The sequence below is a fragment of the Zea mays genome, chromosome 3 (genome assembly GCF_902167145.1).
Source record: "Zea mays cultivar B73 chromosome 3, Zm-B73-REFERENCE-NAM-5.0, whole genome shotgun sequence".
Classification (NCBI taxonomy): Eukaryota; Viridiplantae; Streptophyta; class Magnoliopsida; order Poales; family Poaceae; genus Zea; species Zea mays.
In genome coordinates, this window is record NC_050098.1 from 54,219,336 (window position 1) to 54,231,120 (window position 11,785).

Below are 11,785 nucleotides of genomic sequence, written 5' to 3' on the forward strand. Positions count from 1 at the left end.
TTCTGGAATTAATGTTTCTGTCATTTTATTGTGATTATATTGTTGCTAAAATTGCTGTTTTTTTTGCATTTTTTAAATTTTTGTTCTCTGAAATTGTTAATTTTCGGCGGCCAACAGAGTCCGCCGAAAATAATCATGTCATATTTTCGGCGTTGGCATCTGGCCGCCGAAAATAAGCATATGAGATTATTTTCGGTGGCTTGCTTGCGGGCCGCCGAAAATAGCGGCCACGTGTCAGCCGCCGAAAATAATGGCTTATTGTAATATCCCAAAAAATGTTGACCAAAAGTTGATCTTCGGTGCGTGGATGTGGGAAAATGGTTGTGGGCCGTTGGAAGTTCGGAGTCCGCAGATGTGAAGATCTCATTTAAACGATATCATTTGAGTATTCATTTGTCTGAATCGGGGCATGGATGGGGGATTTGGTTGTGAGCCGTCGGTTTCACATCAAGGGCATCGCTCCCTCCTCTTCTCAAAAATCCTAGCCGCCCCTCCCCTTCCCTCATAGCAGCAGCCGCCCCTCCTTCCCTCATTGTTTGCAGCAGCCCCCCTTCTTCCTCATTGCAGCTGCTCCTCTCCTCCCTAAGGTGCTGCACCCACCTCCCTCTAAACCCTAGCCACCCCCTGGTTCCTCCTTTGGTCTGCTGCATTCTCCATTGGTGGATTGATGGGAGAAAGAAGAAAGAAAGAAAAGAAGTCCAAGGTGATATTGTTTTTCTTTTGGTAATTGTGCTGCAATTTCGTTGGATTGGATGTCGGGGTAAGATTTTGATCTCGAATTTAGTTTCTGCAGAATGGCAAATTCGACAGTTTCTGTTCATGCCAGTTTTCGTGGTCTTAGTGGCCTCAAAAAAAATAAAAAGTCTATCTATGAGTCGTAGATAAGTTGTAGATATTTTCGTGGCCGTGAAGAACACCTCAATCGGACATCAGATCAGAAAGTTATTGCAGTTTGATTATAGCTGTTTTTCAGTCTCATAATTCTGTGCAGAATCTGTTCTCTTAAGATTTAGGCAATTTTATCAACAGAATTAAAGTTTAGGATTGCAAAATTAGTTGTAGACAATTTCATAAGATTTCCAGATTGTTAAAGATTGCATTCATATGAATTATGAAACTCCAGTTATGTTTGTTTTACTGTGGCTGTTCATGTTTGTCTGATAAAAATGAGCGGGTCTGTTCACTAGTGGGTTTCATATAGTAAATAGCCGATTTGGCTGTTCCAACTATAGAGACTTTTGTAGAGGGATAAAAGTTCTTACTGCCAGCAGAATTGCATAATTTTTGGTTGAGTAGTTTGGGAGATATCGAATTTTGAAGTTAACTATGTTGCTGTCTGAAACAGATTCAGTCAATTATCTTATCAGATGTTTTAGAACTTATAGATGGCAGAATTTAAGTATCCATTGAATACCGAAGTTGTAGAGTATTTTGTGTAGATACTCCTAGAGTATTTGTTTGATATGATCACTGTTATAATTTTAAAGATACAAAATTAACAAACAGCGCTGCTGCTGTTTGGCATGTTGTTCAGGGTGGGAGTCTTTCCACCGGGTCTTGGTTTCAAGTGTAGGAGCGATTTGTTGATTGTTGGCAAATGTTTGTGAAATATTTGTATTAAGTTTTATGCCCACTAGTAGGTGGCTACACTTCGGATCATACCTAGTACATTTTTCTTATTCGATGAAGGCAAGTGAATGTAGCGGTGGTTGCTACCGTTTTGACCTGTTATTTCTATCGACTACACTCTACTATTCAAAAATATTGGATTCTTTCATAATTGCACTCTATGATGATGTTTTACTTGATTGTATTATATTGATGCTCTATCATATATGGATGATGATTATGGTTCGAGTATGACCCATGAGATTAATTTACACCCCTGAAGGAAGATGAAGCATTATTTGAGGTTTGTATTGTATCTGAAGGAAGTGAAGTATATTGATAAATGCAGCATGCCATATGCATTACATGATTCATTTGTATCTGAAGTTTGGTCGTGACCTATTGTCGGGGATCATAATTAGGGGTACCCTCAAGACTCCAAAATCTCAGCTGGTAACCCCCATCAGCACAAAGCTGCAAAGGCCTCATCGGTGCGATTAAGTCAAAGGTCGGTCCATTCTAGGGACGCGATCACGCCTCGCCCGAGCCCAGCTTCGGGCAAGGGCAGCCGACCCCAGAGGATCTACGTCTCGCCCGAGGACCCCCTCCAGCAACGGGCACACCTTCGGCTCGCCCGAGGCCCAGTCTTCGCCAAGAAGCAACCTTGGCCAAGTCGCCACGCCAACCGACCGAATCGCAGGGGCATTTAATGCAAAGGTGGCCTGACACCTTTATCCTGACGCGCGCCCTCCAGTCGACAGAGCCGAAGTGACCGTAGTCACTTCGCCGCTCCACTGACCGGTCTGACAAGAGGACAGCGCCGCCTGCGCCGCTCCAACTGCTGTGCCACTCGACAGAGTGAGGCTGACAGCAGCCAAGTCCGGCTTCAGGCGTCATAGGAAACTCTGCTTCGCCCGACCCCTGGGCTCGGACTCGGGCTCAGCCCCGAAAGACGACGAACTCCGCTTCGCCCGACCCCAGGGCTCGGACTCGGGCTCAGCCCCGGAAGACGACGAACTCCGCTTCGCCCGACCCAGGGCTCGGACTCGGGCTCAGCCCCGGAAGACGACGAACTCCGCTTCGCCCAACCCCAGGGCTCGGACTCGGGCTCAACCCCGGAAGACGACGAACTCCGCTTCGCCCGACCCCAGGGCTCGGACTCGGGCTCAGCCCCGGAAGACGACGAACTCCGCTTCGCCCGACCCCAGGGCTCGGACTCGGGCTCAGCCCCGGAAGACGACGAACTCCGCTTCGCCCGACCCCAGGGCTCGGACTCGGGCTCAACCTCGGAAGACGACGAACTCCGCTCCGCCCGACCCTAGGGCTCGGACTCAGCCCTAGCCTCAGCCGACGGTCTCCGCTCGGACCCAGGGGCTCGGACTCGACCTCGGCCTTGGAAGACAGACTCGACCTCGACCTCGGAGGAGCCTCCACCTCGCCCAACCCAGGGCTCGGACCGACCACGTCATGGGAGTCGCCATCATTACCCTACCCCAAGCTGACTCAGGCTACGGGGAACAAGACCGACGTCCCATCGGGCTCGCTCCGCTAAACAAGTAATGATGGCGCCCCGCACGCTCTATGACGACGGCGGCTCTCAGCCCCCTTACAGAAGCAAGAAGACGTCAGCAAGGACTCGACAGCCCCGACAGCTGTCCTTCCGCCAGGCTCCAGCGCTCCTCCGACGGCCACGACACCACACGAACCGGGTGCCAAAACCTCTCTGGCTGCCACGATGGCATGTACTTAGGGCACTAGCTCTCCTCCGCTAGACACGTTAGCACACTGCTACACCCCCCATTGTACACCTGGATCCTTTCCTTACGCCTATAAAAGGAAGGTCCAGGGCCCTCTTACAGAGGGTTGGCCGCGCGGAGAAGGACGGGACGGCGCTCACGCAGGGCCGCTCGTTCCCTCCCGCGTGGACGCTTGTAACCCCCTACTGCAAGCGCACCCGACCTGGGCGCGGGACAAACACGAAGGCCGCGGGTTTCACCTCTCACGCCTGTCTCCCTCCGGCTCCTCTTCCCCCCTTCGCGCTCTGTCTCGCGCCGGCCCATCTGGGCTGGGGCACGCGACGACAATTTACTCGTCGGTCCAGGGACCCCCCCCCCGGGTTCGAAACGCCGACACCTATGGTCCGACCATATCGGTACAACTTAGCATCGTACGTTGCCCGAGGAGGGGTACGATGCGGCTTCATACCCTTAGAGGTATGAAGGCAGAGGACATATGCAATGCATTCATATGTATTCATTGAAGTGATATTAGCAGATGATGTGGTTTTATACTCTCAAATGTATGAGGGCAGAGGACCTAAACATTGCATTCCTATGCATACATTGAAGTGATATCTGCATGTATTGTTGACGCAGGGAAGTGTTATACAACCTATTGTGGTTGTTCGAGTGAATGAGATGGTATTGGTTATATTGAGACTATTGAGTTCTATATCTACAAGTATTTCAGATCTCAATTGTGAATCCTATAAAATGTTGTTTAATTCAATTTGTGGTTTAAATATCTCGTCAAAACAATTTGCTTGCTGAGATGTATCATCTCACTCTTGCATTACTCAATGCAGGTACTTGATTCATGTTGGGAATGAGAGAAGTAGCAGCACATCCACCTTCACTATTATAATAACGCTGCCCAGTTGCAGCCATGATTTAATTAGAAACTCGATGTCAAATGATGTTTGTTTAATTCAATTCACGTCGTTATGTTTAACTTCCCTTTGCTAGCAGATTAATAATGGTTAGTATGTTTTTTGTTATGATATATGTTTATACATTGTTGCTCCTCGTTTATGCAATTTTTCAAAGGAGATGCCGCTGAAATTTTATATATGAATGTGAGATGTGTAGTTCAGTAGCATTCCAGGGTATTTGTGGACCCCGAGGTGTTACAGTTGGTATCAAAGCATAAGCTTTAGATTCTTGGCAATTTGAAGATAAATTTGACACACTAGCACATATAGGAAGGGTATGGGTTCAAATATCTTTGATATATATTAGTGTATTTGAAGTGCAGATGACAATAATTTTAGCCCTCCCTATTTCTTTACGGTGATGTGGTAACTTGTTTATGACTTAATGCCTAATATGATTTATCTCTAAATCTTTATATTGTTTTATTAATGCGATTGATATCGCTGGTCTTTTGTGAGATTTAAGTTGTTATTATGCTTGTGATATACAAGTATGTCTATGTTGTTTTCATCATGTTTTCATGGTTGAGTTTTATTACAATAATATTGTTATATATGCTTGATTGAGGATGTTCCTAAGAGGAGTGTGAATTGCGTGTTTTGGGTTACAAGGTAACCATCAATTTGAATTTAAGTTGTTGAGCGGTTGGTGGATAGTTCCAACTATCTTTGCAAAGAATAATTGTTTATTTCGAGAAACCAGTTCTGAAAGAAATGCATATTGGTACTTTTATATGAATTTTGGGGAAGTCTTTACATAGCCAGAATGGCTTACATGTCTCTCTTCTATTGTGTGTTTTAGTAGCCACAAAGTCTAGAGGTGGTTTAAAGTGGTTGCATGTTAGTCATGCTAGTTGTAGAATAAATCTTTGTTTTCTCGATCCATTGATTATTTATTAATACGTTGAGGATCAGATGGTTCTCTCCCCGATGCATGCTTGTGGAGCCATTGTTGGACCACCTATCTATTGCTTTGAATGAAGTCATTGCCTAGTCTAGAGTTGGTTGTGGGTGGTTAGTCACCTATTCCTAAATGATGTGGTTTTTACATAAACTTGAGATGTTTGCCAAATGTGTGAAGGATTACGGGGTTTTTTGGCCTCGTATGTCTGGTACTTTGAGTGCATCGTATGATAGACTGAAATGTAAGTTTCTGAACTACAGTAGATGAAGACTTATATTATGTGTAGGTTAACCTTACTAGTTTGGATATTTTTCTTAGTTGAGTTGTTGGATGAAGTATAGCGACATTAGTTAAGCAAGTATTGTGTTGTTGTTGTTGTTGTTGTGTTGTCAATGCTCTTTGTGGAGTTTTTGGCATTTCTTCGATGAACTGTGCCGCGCAGAATGTTATTGGCTTCTTATCGACTTTATTGCTCCATTAGTTCTATAGACTTTCTCCCTTTTGTGGGGTGCAAAGAATGTTAGATTACATGATTATCTTTTCATGATTGCAAGAACGGGGTTTAGGAAGATTAGGAGTTTTGTTTCAATAGAACTACTTATTTTGTGGTGCTGTGAGGTGAGGTGTTTGATCTTCTTATACGTTCATCTGGTGTAGATGTTTCACCATTGAATTAAAATGAATTGTTGAAGTTGGTAAGGGTTGTGCTTAGTGCATATTACCCGTTCATAAAAGAGTGTCATTTTAAGACATTGATGCTGATGTATGGCTACATCCAAATTCGATGTTGTGAAATCGTAGTGTTGATTGCATCTATGACTTGCTTTGAGCTTCATTGCATGTTGTTTCATGCTTGTTGTTAGGTTGTGTAGCTTCCTTAGACCATTAGTCCGAGGTAGAAGTTCTTGTGTTGATTAATATCAATAATGGACCCATGTTTTGAATGGTGGTGCTATTTGGGGTACCTTGGATGTTTTGCTGGGAGTGGGCGAATTCGAGGACGAATTCTTTTTAAGGGGGTAGAGTGTAATATTCCAAAAAATGTTGACCAAAAGTTGATCTTCGGTGCGTTGATGTGGGAAAATGGTTGTGGGCCATTAGAAGTTCGGAGTTCGCAGATGTGAAGATCTCATTTAAACGATATCATTTGAGTATTCATTTGTCTGAATCGGGGTATGAATGGGGGATTTGGTTGTGAGCCGTCGGTTTCGCATCAAGGGCATCGGGGGCATCGCTCCCTCCTCTTCTCAAAAACCCTAGCCACCCCTACCCTTTCCTCATAGCAGCAGCCACCCCCTCCTTCCCTCAATTTTTGCAGCAGCCCCCCTTCTTCCCCATTGCAGTCGCTCCTCTCCTCCCCAAGGTGTTGCACCCACCTCCCTCTAAACCCTAGCCGACCCCTGGTTCCTCCTTTGGTGTGCTGCATTCTCCATTGGTGGTTGGTGGGAGAAAGAAGAAAGAAAGAAAAGGAGTCCAAGGTGATATTGTTTTTCTTTTGGTAATTGTGCTGCAATTTCGTTTGATTGGATGTGGGGGTTAGATTTTAATCTCGAATTTAGTTTCTGCAGAATGGCAGATTTGACAGTTTCTGTTTATGCCAGTTTTTCGTGGTCTTAGTGGCCTCAAAAAAATAAAAAGTCTATATATGAGTCGTAGATAATTTGTAGATATTTCCGTGTCCGTGAAGAACACTTCAATCGGACATCAGATCAGAAAGTTATTGCAGTTTGATTATAGCAGTTTTTCAGTCTCATAATTCTGTGAAGAATCTGTTCTTTTTAGATTTAGTCAATTTTATCAACAGAATTAAACTTTAGGATTGTAAAAGCAGTTGTAGACAATTTCATAAGCTTTCCAGATTGTTAAAGATTGCATTCATATGAATTATGAAACTCCAGTTATGTTTGTTTTACTGTGGCTGTTCCTGTTTGTCTGATAAAAATGAGCGGGTCTGTTCACTAGTGGGTTTCATATAGTAAATAGCCGAATTGGCTGTTACAACTATGGAGACTTTTGTAGAGGGATAAAAGTTCTTACTGCCAGCAGAATTGCATAATTTTTGGTTGAGTAGTTTGGGAGATATCAAATTTTGAAGTTAACTATGCTGTTGTCTGAAACAGATTCAGTCAATTGTCTTATCAGATGTTTTAGAACTTATAAATGGCAGAATTTAAGTATCCATTGAATATCAAAGTTGTAGAGTATTTTGTGTAGATACTCCTAGAGTATTTGTTTGATATCATTACTGTTATAATTTTAAAGATACAAAATTAACAAACAGCGTTGCTGCTGTTTTGCATGTTGTTCAGGGTGGGAGTCTTTCCACCGGGTCTTGGTTTCAAGTATAGGAGCGATTTGTTGATTGTTGGCAAATGTTTGTGAAATATTTGTACTAAGTTTTATGCCCGCTAACAGGTGGCTACACTCCAGTCATGCCTAGTACATTTTTCGTCTTCGATGAAGGCAAGTGAATGTAGCGGTGGTTGCTACCGTTTTGACCTGTTATTTCTATCGCCTACACTTTAATATTCAGAATTATTGGATTCTTTCATAATTGCACTCTATGATGATGTTTTACTTGATTGTATTATATTGATGCCCTATCATATATGGATGATGATTATGGTTCGAGTATGACCCATGAGATTAATTTACACCCCTGAAGAAAGATGAAGTATTATTTGAGATTTGTATTGTATCTAAAGGAAGTGAAGTATATTGATAAATGCAGCATGCCATATGCATTGCATGATTCATTTGCATATGAAGTTTGGTCGTGACCTATGGTCCAACCGTACCGGTACAACTTAGCATCGTACGTTGCCCGAGGAGGGATACGATGCGGCTTCATACCCTTAGAGGTATGAAGGCAGAGGTCATATGCATTGCATTCATATGCATTCATTGAAGTGATATTAGCAGATGATGTGGTTTTTATACTCTCAAAGGTATGAGGGAAGAGGATCTACACATTGCATTCCTATGCATACATTGAAGTGATATCTGCAGGTATTGTTGACGCAGGGAAGTGTTATACAACCTATTGTGGTTGTTCGAGAAAATGAGATGGTATTAGTTATATTGGGACCATTGAGTTCTATATCTATAAGTATTTCTGATCTCAATTGTGATTCTTTTAAAATGTTGTTTAATTCAATTTGTGGTTTAAATATCTCGTCAAACAATTTGCTTGCTGAGATGTATCATCTCACTCTTGCATTACTTAATGCAGGTACTTGATTCATGTTGGGAATGAAAGAAGTAGCAGCACGTCCGCCTTCACTATTATAATAACGCTGCCCAGTTGCAGCCATGATTTAATTAGAAACTCGATGTCAAATGATTTTTGTTTTTTCTAATCGTCGGCAATGGTTAATTCAGTTCATGTCGTTATGTTTAACTTCCCTTTGCTAGCAGATTAATAATGCTTAGTATGTTTTTTGTTATGATATATGTTTATACACTGTTGCTCCTCGTTTATACAATTTTTCAAAGGAGATGCTACCGAAATTTTATATATGAATGTCAGATGTGTAGTTCAGTAGCATTCCGGGGTGTTTGTGGACCCCAGGGTATTACACTTATTTTCGGCTATTTTTCTGGCGACCAAAGACCGTCGAAAATAGGCTTAAAGCCGCCGAAAATAAGCTATTTTCGGCAGCGAAGACCCTATTTTCGGCGGCCTCTAGCCACCGAAAATGACTGTACCTGCCGTAGTGCTAGTTTTTTGTCACCAAAATACAGCATGTGAGGCTATCCGGTTTAACATTCTTTACTTTCATCTCCTCAGGATGATAGTGGTAATCTGAACTGTTAGGACAAATATAATATTTTAAAATATATATGTATAAAATTTGATGTTAATCTTTTCATATATTATCAAGCACATTATTACAAATAAGAATAAAATATTAAATAAATATTTTATGTATTATTTGTTCCCTACAACAAAAAAAATTTGAAAAAATTATCGAATTTATTTTCGAATCCATACCGAATTTTATATATATCATTTGAGAAAATATATGATGAATTTGAGGTTTGCCTTTTATAAATCTTTATAAGCTAAATGTTAAAAACAAGAATACAAAATTTATATAGTAGATTCTATATCCTATTTATTCGTAATCAAAGAAAAATGACAAAAAAACCGATTACCGAATAAATACCGTTTTCATCTTTCTCCTCGAAGAGACTATCAACCTTCCTATGCTGGTCTGACTTCATGTAAAGAGGCATCAGATTATTGTTGGTCTATGTTCATCCATCTGGCTGTAGAGATCTGTTGCTTTGTCTTCCTTGTTCCTGAGAAATAACAAATATGAAAGGCGCCGTAAGTTCGATGATTCTTGGCTGATAAGGGAGGTTAGCAAAATAATTCTCAGCTGCCTCAAGGCCACACTTGAGATCCAGACGTATTGCATGGTTAGTGTGTGACATGTTCATACCCCTCGCACTGACCATCCAATCAATCAATTGCATGAAAACAATGCCACATTATAGATGAAGTAATACCAACCAATCAACCATAACTTAAGCATTAATAGCAGATGTAAAAAGAAGAGCAATTGCACATTTCCCACTACTTTAACTTGAGTTTGACACTCAATAATGTTATCAAATTATCTGATGAATCCTGGTCGCTAAGGCACCAACCAGATGATTGGATGTGATTACTCATCGACTAGCTCGATTAATCGAGCTTAGTTGTCCTGCATATTACCAGGTCTGATATGATATTAGCAGCAACAAATTAAAGCTAGAAAAGATTAATTGCAGATCAGAGATTAAAGCAGAACAGATGTAGCAAGATGGAAAAAGATTGGAGGACATGAACTCCATCTTCAGGAAGGAGGAAGGGACCTGGCAGCAGAATCTTTTAGCACTTGGCTGCTGCAGTGGTTGAGGAATGCGTGGTGCATGAGGAAGGATGTCTGACAAAGGCAGCAACATGAGCTGGTGGCAGGCTGAGGAAGGCATCTGACAGAGGCTGCAAGGAAAGCGGACAACAAAGTGGCAGCTGTGTGACAATGCGAACTCGAAGAGACAAGAGCACTCCTGCAGTCCTGCCTGGCGTCCGGCATACCTCCCGTGATCCCGTCCCGTGGCATGTATAGGCCTAGCCTTAATGGGCCAAATTGGCAGGCCAAAATCTCTACCTCGCTAGCCCACGTGCACAGGACCACTTGTTGGAATTTCATGCATTGTGTTGTGCCCCCCTGAATCAGTGACTGTGAGTGCATTTTCACAGACTCAAATTATGTGTTGCATCCTTCAGAATGCCCAGTGTTTGTGTTTGTTTTGGTCTTTTGTTCTTTCTGGCTATACACATACTCATAACTCATTCAGTCTTCAGAGTTCAGAGCCACTACGATCTGTACCATGGAGATATGGCCATTGATCGGCTAAGGAGAGAAGAGTAGTTGGCGACGAGAGGGCAATAATAAAGAATTGAGGAGCAGGAGAGAGAGAGAGTCGAACTCCGTCAGATTATCGGGATCATCTGATTATCTGTGATTTGCTCACGTCTGCGTTTTGATCTCGGTATGGGCAACGCAGGTGGTGACAATGTGTCAATTGCACCCACACTGCCTCGCGCCAATTGCCTATTTATCTTGCCATCCAACACATCTACCGTCCATCACAGAAACTGAAGTTTTTTTTCCAAGGGCATACCTAAAGCTCCTCTTACCGTGTATGACGCAGGACAGAATTTCACATGGGGCTAAACAAAATTACAAAACAACTTGACATTTGAGATATGGGATATAAAGGAGAGAATATTTTATGAGACTTTAAAAGATGGATATAGAGAATGTATATAAATGGTGTTGGTGGAGATAGTATTAGTAGACTGTGGAGTTACACTGTAGGTACAACTGTAGTTTTAGCCCCACATACTTGCTATTTTTTTTCCAATTTTGTAGTATATTCGGTGTACATATAAAGACAAAAAATGAGGTGAGGTTATGACCTACTTTGTCCCATTATTGGATCCACCACTTTGGGGAGCTATAGAGCGATTTCCTCTAACGTTTTTTCTATAGCTCTCCTGGAAGGCATGAATATCTTTGTCTACATAGAGGAAGCACTATGCTCCTCATATAAGTTAATTAATATATTTTAATCCTACCTAAGCCCTATGATATGAATAATGTCTATTATGGTACTACAAATATTATATAATTTTTTTTAAAAAAAATCAAAAAGTAATAAATGTGTGTTAACTAATTGAGTTTCAATATACAAAGGGAGCTGCATAGAATGAATGGTTAGAGTTAGAGACAAATCGTATGTAGGAAAAAAATCTTTTAAGGGTAATAAAATATATTACAAGGTACAAATATGACCATCTCAAACGGTTCACACCATTTAACTCACCCTTCTCCAACCATTCTGCCACCACTACCATCCTTTTATAATATATATTTTTAATTCATGATACGTTGTACTCGTACATGTAATCATCAGCTGTGCGTCGTATACGTCGTATGAATAGTAGAAAATATTGTATTAGGTATAGGTTTGTACCGTTCTTTGCAGAGTGCTTTTTTTAACACTAG

At 41.8% G+C, this 11,785-nt stretch overlaps 1 pseudogene; it reads right to left on the reverse strand.

Moving 5' to 3' along the window:
- The window catches only part of LOC103650098 (pentatricopeptide repeat-containing protein At4g01990, mitochondrial-like), a 50,013-nt pseudogene extending 39,680 nt beyond the window's left edge, over positions 1 to 10,333 (reverse strand).
- Between the last annotated feature and the right edge of the window lie 1,452 nt (positions 10,334 to 11,785).